At 42.4% G+C, this 11377-nt stretch overlaps 1 pseudogene; it reads left to right on the forward strand.

Moving 5' to 3' along the window:
- The first annotated feature begins 6424 nt into the window (after nucleotides 1–6424).
- Nucleotides 6425–7397, forward strand: LOC123600441 (annotated as a pseudogene).
- Nucleotides 7398–11377: the final 3980 nt, after the last annotated feature.

Genomic DNA, 11377 nt, shown 5'->3' on the forward strand with positions numbered 1-11377 from the left:
ATTTGACTCACTGCTCTCCAAGAATAACTCGGGGAACCTGGACAAACTGACAGCTTTGTTGTTAGGAGCAACTAGGGAAAGACATGTCAGTGGAAACCTACTTCTCTCTGATATTCAGAATATCATTTCACATAGCCCATTTATTGCTAGATAGCAAATGACATAATATATGTACATGATTAAGCACATCTCTCAGGTGTCCAACTGATTTATCCTTTTCAGAAGTAACCCACCCTGTTTAGTGGGGATAAGACACCTGATCACACAATTCTTGGATCTAGACTATTGGTCTCTAACTGAGTCAAAGCCCATTGTTTTTCCAAATGTTCTGCGTGTCTTGGCTCTGATATACTTAGCAATGACACTCCTAATCTCAAACATTCATCTATTTTTTTTTTGCTAATATGGAAATAGTTGCTATTTCTAGAAAACTGCACTAAGTGAAATGATGAGACTTACCCAATCCTCAGTCCAATATGGCAACTCTAGGGAACCTATATGTAAGTCTGTCCAGTTAAATGTTTGATAAATATTTATTAGATGTTATTGTTATTAATAACATATATGTAAACATATGTAAAAATATAACAACACAGAGATAATTCCTAACCCAGATGACCATCATCGTGATGAGCTAGTTCTAGATACAGGGGAATAGAGATATATATTTTCAAATAGTAAAATGGTATTAAAGTTCCAGCTTGGCAATATACCACAGATAAGACTAGACTGAAGGAATGTTAAAAATACCTGAATTGACAAATAGTTGGTCATATGTATGAATGGGGAGGAGGGAGGCAATGCCTGTGACAAGAAGAAAAATGACCTTTCCTGGTTCCAAATAGCTATGAAAGTTTATTTTGGTCACAGTCTAGACATGGGGAAGAGTTCATGGTCCTATGGCCAGCTGAAGAGTAGTACACATGACTCAGGTGACAGGTTTTAAAGTGAATCAGAGAAGATGTTCTTATGAACAGAAGATTGAATACGAAATGCTAGGATCATACAAGGTGCCACCCAGTTACTAGTCACTTCCCTTCACATAGAGGGAGACTATCATTGGGCTTTGTCATGCTGGCATTCAAAGTGGTCTCGGACTCCTGCCCCTACTCTTGCTCATACGAAGGTAAGAATTTTCCAGAACTCCTGGGATTTCTGAGTAGCATGGAAAAAACAAACATGAAACCAGACCTTTAGAGCAGCTTCCAGGTTCATAAATAATCTCTACCAGATCAGCTCAATGGACTGTTTCTTTGTTCATTCATTCATTCATTCATTTATTTTTATTCAATTCAGCTGTGTATCTGGACTGTATACCATTTGTGTCTCTCCTTTCATAGTTTATAGACAGTGTGCTCCAGGAGGACAATGATATTATAGGTCTTATTTCCTACTCTATTATAGAAACTGCCACATGGAAAATCCTTAATAAAATACAAGTTTTTGATTAAATGAATAAAACTTAAAGTGACCCACGTTTCTATGTGTCTGTTGGTTTGCTGGTTCTTCTTCTATTTTTTTAATGTTTATTTATTTATTTTGAGAGAGATAGTATGTGTGCATGGGAGGAGTGAGGGGCAGAGAGAGAGGGAGATCGAGAATCCTAAGCAGGTTCCATGCTGTCAGCACAGGGCTCTAAACGGGGCTCAAACTTATGAACCTGAACTGTGAGATCATGACCTGAGTTGAAATCAAGAGTTGGATGCTCAGTCGACTGAGCCACCCAGGCACCCCAGCTTTTCTGATTATTTTTCTGAATCTGCATGTCCTCTGAATGTCTCTGTTATTATGCCCTGTAATGTCTTCCAATATTTGGGCATCTAAGTTGTATTCTCATGGAACACCCTCAAAAATATAAATAAGTTCACAACTCTTTATGCCACGACGCATCCTTTCTCTGTACTCTCGGGAATCAACTCAGAGGGATCTAAACTCCATCAAAGGAAATCTTTCTTGACTTTCTCTCTAGGCCCAATGATCCTGGGGCCTTCCATAGCAGACTAATATAAAGGGCATTAGGATAACAATATCTTTTAGAAAGTCTTCAAATGGCTGCATTTGATTGACACCTCCAAAAGTTTCTCTCTTCCCTTTCTGTCCTTCCTTACGTTGCAGAGATGGTATGGAGAGATCTGAGAAAGAGCTCATAAGAAATATAGGACTGGGAAGTCAGTTTCTTTTTGATGGAGGTGAGTTCTATGAAACAGAGCAGAGTTCTGGGATCACAATGGTCCCAGTTGAACACCTGGGCCAAGGGAGTTAGGGTGGGGGAATTTTCCTAATAGAGCAGTTTAATGTCCTGCTCTGGTCCTTTTATCCACATATGTTTCACTGTAAAGGCAAAGTCCTAGGAGTTCTCCAAAAAAAAAAAAAAAAAAGCAAAAAGGCCATCCTCTCTAACTTTTCTTCCCTACTACCATGTGATGCTTAAAATTAATCACCTTTCTGGTGACAAGGCTAAACCCAAACAAGGATACAGCTTGAGACCTTGGGGCACCACTGTTCCAAAGCTCCAAAGCTGGGAGAACAAAGAAGGGAGGAGGCAGAAATGGGCCTTGGGGAGGACCTTCTGAAAGAAATGCTCCTTGAAGCTTGGCTTCTGGGTATGATCTAAAGAGGAGGTGTTGAAGCCAAGACTTTGGCCAGGCTTAGGGGTCTAGGGTCACATCTATGGCACCGATGAACAAAAAACTCATGAACAGGTCAATAAGAAGCTCCAGTGTTTCTTGTCCTGGAAGGCTCAGCGTAGGGAACAGGTCATGGGTAGGGTATAGAGAGTTGGTTTAATGAAACTTACAGAGAAAGGCAGCAATATGTCAGTCAAGAGGTGATGAGGCATAAGAATATATCCCAAAGACTCCCCTCAAAACTGGGCTCCCAAATAATCTTTTCTTACAGATTTTTGGAATAGGGAAAAGCCAAAATCTGTCTTCCTTACTAGGCAGATGTAATTTGGAAGAAAAAAGCAAAAGACCTGTGGGAATAGAGGCAGATAGCTCTAGAATAATTCAGGACTCTGGGATAGATTATCTATTTCCCTTGTTGCTGTCTTCAGCTATTTGTATGAGCTTCCTCTTGACCCCTGTCAGTGCCACCAGGTATTTACCACCACCCCCCCACCCCACCACCCAGAGCCTAAATCAGGTTGAGGAGGGGAGACACTATAATGACCATGGGTGTAGACTAACGGAACAAAAAAAAAAAAAAAAAAAAAAACTTTCCAAATAGCCCAGCCTCAGATTAAAGCAGAAGCAGACTTTACAGAATCTGACATTAGACACTTTACTTTAAATTGCTGCGTATTCCCAGAAGTGGGCCTATTATCCATCAGGAACTAAGTGTGCAAATTCTGTAACTAAAGGCAGAGTAGAGCTTTTTTGTTCATTCCCTTCTTTATGAGCTATAGGCACTGTAGATTTGCAGGATCTCAAACCCCACACAGATAGAGAGCTATAGTGGATCTGGTGCTGGGGTGGTGTGGGTAGGGGAAGGTGGTCACCATTTTTATCAGCAAGGGATGCTGGTAAAAAGGGGAAAAGCTGGAGGATTTGGGTAGAAAGCCATTCAGAGCCAGTATTCACTGGTATGAAAGTCTAGAATTTCAGTTCATGGCTTGGGAAAATAGAACTATTATGCACTGAGCCATATAATGAGAATTTGGTGATTAATTTGCATCTACTACTGCACACCATGTATGAGAACAGATGGTATCGCTCGGTCTAAATAACGTTGCCAGACAGTAGAGAGGATGTCAGAAAATCGGATGATAAGAAGAAAGGTTACAAAGCAGACAGAGATTGGGGAAATGAAACAAAAGGGAGAAGGATCCAAAGGCAAGGCAAATGTGAAGTCTGTTATGTGAACGTCTGGGTGGTGTTCCTCCGTGAGAAGTCACATGAGAGATGAGACTCAGAGTGTCTTTCTTGAAGCCGCCACATTTTTGCATTAGAATGATTAGTTTGGGAAAACAGTTTTTCATCAATCCAAGATCTTAAGGGCTCCCCAGGAGTGGACACCCCCGTGAGTTGATGTATAAACTTTTCAAGGTCATGAGGCAAGAGTTGTAGAGTTACTGTTCTTTGCAGTGTTAAAAATGATTAAAGAAGACCATGTAGGGGACACAAACAAACTTTATTTAACACGTCACGAAGTGGAGTCTCCACCTGGAGAACTGCAATATGGGAGGGGAGGTGGGAAAGCAGAAGCGTTTCATAGGATGAAGAATAAAGAACAAAGAATAAGGAAGAGACAAATATCTTGAGAAAATATCTTGTCTGCAGTCACCTAGGCAGCCTTGTGTGGGGTGAGAAAGCTCAGAGTTGGCTTGGAGTTTGGGGCCTGCCTGACTGGATACACTGGATGTATGGTCAAGTGCAGTGTTTACAGGGACTGAAAGTTGTTTAAGTTTGGTGTTACTGATGTGGCACCACTGGGCAGGAGAGCTCCATCTTGTGCCCGGAAAATTATTTCAACAGCACGAAACTATGTCATTGAGTACATATCCTAATTACCAATTAATTGAAAAATGGGGAAAGTAAGATGTTTGTGGACATTCTATTAAAAAATAGGGCACACTGGCCACACATCCAGGCCACGTCTGCTGTATAATAGGTAGAAAGCAGTTATGCTCTCCAGCTGGGTCTTCCCCAGCTGTCTGGCTCCCCCACCCATCTGGGTCTCAGCATGTCAGAGGAAAGAGACCTGGCTAGACTTGTGACAATAGGCAACTCAGACCCATCCCTGCCAAAACCAAGTTTCTTTTTTTGTGTTTTGGTTTTCACATTCTGCTTCTCCCAGCTCTACCGGGACGAAGCTCGCCTCACCCCCACTCCCATGTGAAGCCCAAGGTTGCAGGCTTCCCTCAGCCTGGTTGGTGCTTACCAAAGTGCCCCTCCCCTTTTCCCACCCACCCCCCATCCTGTCCCAGAGACCAGGAATCTTCACTAGCCTCTAACTATTCTCAGTCACTGTTATCTTAAGGCTTCTTAAATCCCTATTATCTTATACCTCTTCTCCAAATGTTTTGAGCAAATTGGAATGACTCAGCATATCTGAGTGTGAGTGACGCTGGCCTTCCTCTGCCAAACAAATTCAGAACGGCCTTCTGATTAAGCGTAGCGCAAACCCATCACAGAGGCACAGTGTCGCCCCACTTACAAAGTCCACTCCCGGATGATACTGCATTTAGTCCTCACAGGTCAAGGGACACTTAATTCTCATTTATTTTTCAGAGGAGGATCACAGGCTGAGGGAATAGAAGGGGTCTACCCAAATTACATGGCTAAAGATTGGAGGAGCTGGAATGACAGCTAAGGAATTACCTGAAAGTGAGTCTGGAGGTCTCAGAGGCTTCATACAAATATGAGATGAACTCACTCTAGAATATTCTTCTTAATGCTCGTGGTGATATACTGGTATTTACCCATATCCTAGCTTATCCCAACACTGATAGAAGTATTTACAAAGCACAGATGCTTAAATGTTTTTGAGCTTTACTTTGTGGCAAGAAGGCCACCAGGGTAGCCCTTTGGTATGACTTTTTGAAACCAATAAAACTTCTACAGTCTAATCATTTGTTACTCCCATCTTGAGTTCTCTAACTGCATTGAGCACAAATTATTTCTTCAAGCCCATTCTTGCCTCAGGAATTTCTCCTCTGCTTTTCCCTCAGGGTGAAAATACCCTTCATTTTTACCTGATTCCCATGTACCTGTCAGATGTTACATGCTCTGGGAAGCTTTCTTTGACCATGCCCAAACCTTGCCAGATTTAATAAAGAAGCCATGCTCCCACAGAGTTCTGTAAATCTTCTATTAAAATTTTCATATTACTGTTATTCATTTTTCATTCTCTGAATCTATTTTTTAATATAATTTGTTGTCAAACTTGCTTATATACAACACCCAGTGCTCATCCCCACAAGTGCCCTCCTCAATGCCCATCATCCATTTTCCCCTCTCCCCCACCCCTCTATCTACCCTCAGTTTGTTCTTTGTATTTAAGAGTCTCTAATGGTTTGCCTGCCTCCCTCTCTGTTTGTAGCTATTTTCCCCCTTCCCCTCCCCCAGGTCTTCTGTTAAGTTTCTCAAGATCCACATATGAGTGAAAACATATGACCTCTGAATCTACTTCAAGCTATAAGGACAAGAGCCAGTTCTATCTCATAAACTACTATATCCATGCTGCCTAGTACATTGCCTGGCACATATGTTAAACACTGATTTGCAGTTGTTGATCGGATTACTTTTTCCCCCCCATCTCTAAGGCTTTCCTAAGAAAGAATGTTTTATTTCTCTAGAGTCACTACAGTTTAGGGAAGAGCTACAGGAAGTAAAAAAGTAGAAGTGGCTAAAGAAGAATGTCTGAAGACCTAACTAATGTGGTCTTTCCTAAACAGAAGACTCATCCTACTGTAATGCCCATTATGGAACTCAACACCAGTGCCCCACCCTTTCTGCTGACCGGCTTCGTGGGCCTGGAAAAGGCTCACCACTGGATCTCTATCCCGTTATCTGTCATCTAGATTGCCATACTTCATGGCAATGGCATTCTCCTATTTCTCATCAGCGTTGACCATAACTTCCACAAGCCCATGTACTATTTCTTAGCCATGCTGGCAACCACAGACCTCGGGATGACCCTGGTTACAATGCCTACAGTGCTGTGTGCGATGTGGACAAATCATAAGGAAATCAGCTATGGCTCCTGCTTTTGCCAAGCCTGCTTCATCCACACTTTCTCTGTCATAGAGTCTGGGATTTTGCTTGCCAAGGCCTATGATCAGTTTGTTGCCATCCACAACCCACTGAGATATACTTCCATTCTTACCAACACCCAAATGATAAAGATTGGAGTGGGGGTTTTCATGAAGGGATTTACAGTCATCTTGCCTCCAATATTGCCTCTCGATTGGTTTTCCTATTGCAAATCCCATTTCCTCTCTCATGCATTCTGCCTCCACCAGGATGTCATCAAATTAGCCTGTGCTGACATCACCTTCAATTGCCTATATCCTATTGTGATGGTATTTTCTATGGTCCTAATGGACTGCCTGATAATCTTTTGCTTCTATATTTTGATTCTCAAAACTGTCATGAGTATTGCATCTGGAGAGGAGGGGTCCAAGGCCCTCAACAAATGTGTCTCCCACATCTGCTGTATCTCGGTCTTCTATGTCACTGTTTGGTTTGACATTCATCTACCGATTTGGGAAGAAATGTTCCCCATCTAGTACACATCACAAATAGCTACATCTACTTCCTTTCCCTTCTTTTATGAACCCTGTCATCTGTAGTATTAAAACTAAGCAGACTCGCAGTAGTATTCTCCAGTTCCCATCAAGAACATGGTATTTACTTTCTCCTGTCTGGAAAAGGACTGAGAGATTAAAAACATAATAATTTGACAGTCATAAATTTCTAAGGAAGACATTAGAATAAATGTACAAATGCCAGAAAAAAAGCATTTCAGATACAACTGTTTTTTTCTGCCACTCCCCTTTATTTTTCCCATGAGGATGAGATGAAATAAGTCATGTAAAACACTAAACACAGAGCAAGCTGCTTAGCATAGCTCAGTTGATATTCGTTTTGTACTTAACACTCATTCAACTTGCAGCAGCTCTGATGTGACTCTGGGTTCATGGACTCTGAGTGGCATGGTCCAATAAATTGAACACAGATTCCGTTCTTGGTTGTTTTTTCATATGGACTGGACATCCTGACAACATTGCAACCATTAACTTTTATCTGTTGTGTCCCATGTGTGCACCACCTGCCTTTTCTAGAACTTGTCATCAGTAAAGCAGAGTCTTTCTGAGCTAATTTCCAAATGGTTGCTATTGAACACAGTACGCCAAGAAGGCAACTGCACAAGTAAAATAGGAATGCTCTATTTTTACGTCGTGAAGTGAATTCACATCAGCAAGTAAATCAATTCCTGATCTAGGGGAAGAAGTTTTATTACGATGATCCTGACAAAAGGAAAAGGTGCTAGTCAGAAATTATATATAATCAGAGCCTCAAGAGGAAATTAATTCAGAGTAGAACTGGACTTGATTGGTACTTGGTATGTATTCCTCACGTGTGCAAAACCTATGTAGGAAGAAAGACAAAGAGGAAACACATGTGTTAGGAGCAGAAGGCCTGGGCTGTTGAAAGGGTTTCATGGCAGGCTGTAGGGAAGTTTCACGCACATATCAGGTAAGGAGGGATTCAGATAAGGTCTCATTCTTAATGGTGGCAGGAAGGGTAGTTATAGATTCAATATAAGAAGAGGAAGGAATACATTTGCCAGAGTTCAACAAGCCTTATACAGGCAACCTGTATAGAGTAAGATTATTTCCCTAAAGACTGATGAAATCAGGGCCAAATATAAATGAACTTCTGTCTTCTGCACATTCCCTTGCCCTTGATCGCCAAAGAAGAACTTCCCAGAATCTCTGTAATTTTGGGTAATATGGAGGCAAGCCAAATGTGCAAATGTGGGACTCTGGCAAATGCTCTGGTTCAATTTACAAGCTATGTAATGTGCCATGTGTGTGTATCAGGCACATGGATGAGCATACCTTCGTATTTAGGAGCACCTGCCACACTTGAAATTTCCTCCTTCTTCCTCCTCCCTTACTGGACTATGAAAACCACTATAACCTAGCTTTAAGCACAATGCTTTGAGTAGAGTAGGAGCTTAATAAAATGTTCTTTATTAAATTGAATAATAAACGAGGAATGGATGATGTTCCTATGTCTATTTTTTTGTAATCCTGCATCATTATATATAGATAGTTTACAGGTAGAGAGGTAGAGATAGAAGTCTCTGTATTTGGGGCATCCCACTAAGCTGTTTGCACACCACTATGTGACAGGAGACTCCCCAAAGTGAATAATCAAAGTCTCCTGTGTACAAGGTCTGCCTGTTCCTTCCCGGGCACATCGTCTGAGTACACTGAGGCCAACCTCATAGGACACCTTTCTCAACTTCCCTAACTTTCCATTGATGAATTTTCTTTTGAATGTAGATATATGAAATGTTGATTTTTAGTGAATAATTTTCAATCATTGGGGTCTCCATGTTTTCCTAAGAGCTGCAGGATACCCAAGGAGAGAAAAAAGAGGAAAAAAATACAGAAGAGGAGTCTATAAGGGGGTTTCTCAAGCTATGGCTGGTTCTTCACCTCCTTGTCATAGCAGCCTACTCAAAACCAATTACAAATATAGTGTATTTTTAATAACCTTGAATTCCAGCCACAGTTGATTACATCTGACAAGGAATATTTTTTTTCTTTTTATTCTTTGAAGGAGAAAAAGAGTGAGCAGAGGAGGGAAAGCAAGAGAGGGAGAGAGGGAGACAGGGAAAATCCCAAGCAGGTCTGCATTATCAGCGCAGAGCCTGATGTGGGGCTTGAACTCACAAACCATGAGATCATGACCTGAGCCGAAATCAAGAGTCAGACACTTAACTAACTGAGCCACGCAGGTGCCCCAGAACATTTCTTTTTTATTTGGGAAGGAGTTATACAGACATTTAGTTCATTAGTGCCAGGAACTGAGCCACAATTGAAAATAAACTCTTTACTATGTATCAGAAGTCCATGGAAGTATCTAGCTAACTGAAGGACTGGTGCTCACTGAGTAACAGGTTCTGTGCCTTGAGAGCAGTGTTATTAGAGTATCATTGGTGTTTACCAGCTATGGAAACCATGAAATTAGAGCGTAGGGTAATGCCAAAGACAAAACTATGCCAGGCTGGTTCCATCCCAGCGATAAGTTGTCAGCATTATCTTACCCACCCACCCACCCCCCCGCCTTGGGGAATAAGGAAGAATAAGATCAAGCATGTGGTAGAAAATACTGTGAAGAGATGCATTTAGATAGAGATAGAACAACCCAGTATTCTGCGGTACCAGTCAGCAAATTTCTTCTCCTTTATACACAGCCATGGATATGGTTTTACTACCCCAAAGAAGTTCTCCCATAAAGAATATTCACACATTAAAACATAGTGAGATACACATGTCACCCTGTCGCCTGACAGGGCTCTAGGTGTGACGGACTACTGTCTTCACACTATTCTGGGTACATTAAGGCACTGGTGAGGCTGAACATTGCAATAAAATGCACTCATGTGAATTTAATACAACCTGATACATTATGCAGTAATGTTTTTAAAAATCTTTAGATAGAACCTTTGAGTATCAGGGTTTGGTGCAGATATCACCTCCACTTCAAACGACATTCTCAACAGTGTCATAGATGTCACTCATCTAACGTCATATAATGTCATACCTACTGGCTTGAAGGCAGGATGAAGATTATGTCCCTAGCCATTCTTAAAGGGTCTCTGCCTGCCTCTCAGGGGATGTGAAAGCCTGACTGTGGCCAGAGAGGCACGACTGTAAGCTGGAGAGGGGGACCCAGGCTCATCAATAGCACTGGGAATCACACACGTTGAAGCACCAGCAAGTGCCAGTTAGAGAGGGACTTAGGGTCAGTCAACCAGCCACGGAGGAGCCAGGCAATCAGTTATTTGTAAGGGCTAGCTGGTGATGCAAGGGCCCCTGAGGGACACACGTTGCTCGTCCAGCTCTATGTTTAGGATCGAGTGACTTAGAGGTGAGCCCAAGTGGACAAGATGAGGAGAGACAAGCCTCCAGTAGGAAGAGAAGGTCGGTGGAACAGATAGGAAAGAAAATGAGTGAAAGACAGGTAGAAGACAAAGGAGAGCGGGCCAGGGAGACAGGGGTGAGGGTCAGAAAGGGAACCCAAGGGGAGGTCTCAAAGGAAACCAGGTGTTCCCCTGGGACCATAGTTCAGGGAAATCATTCTTCATCAGTGACTCATCCTTACCTGTCCCCAGGCAGGAGTCCCCATGCATGCAGGGTTGAGAGGTCTGAGGCGGGGGTCCTATCTGAGCCATGAGACAACAGGAATCAATTGCTCAGCCCCCTCCCTGGACTTGGAGTCCTTATCTCTCAGGCACAAGCCTTCGGCTCTCCAACCATTCCCCTCCCAAGCTTTGCAAATACTGCCTCCTGCCCCTATAGTGAAAGACCCAGGATACAGCCTCTAGGAATGGGACAAAGGGCTATCCCTCAAGGCTCCTTACAGCTCAGATGGAGAGAAGCTCTGCCACATGCACCTTGCAAAGTCACGTAACCCTGAGTCTTAGTTATTTCACTGTTAGCTGGAATAAAACCATTTTCAACACACGGTGGTTTTTTTTAATTTTTTTAATGTTATGTATTTTTGAGAGAGAGAGAGAGAGAGAGAGAAAGAGACAGAGTGCAAGCAGGGAGGGGCAGAGAGAGAGGGAGACACAGAATCCAAAGCAGGCTCCAGGCTCTGAGCTGTCAGCATGGAGCCCAATGCGGGGCTTGAAC

Source organism: Leopardus geoffroyi, chromosome D1 (genome assembly GCF_018350155.1).
Source record: "Leopardus geoffroyi isolate Oge1 chromosome D1, O.geoffroyi_Oge1_pat1.0, whole genome shotgun sequence".
NCBI lineage: Eukaryota > Metazoa > Chordata > Mammalia > Carnivora > Felidae > Leopardus > Leopardus geoffroyi.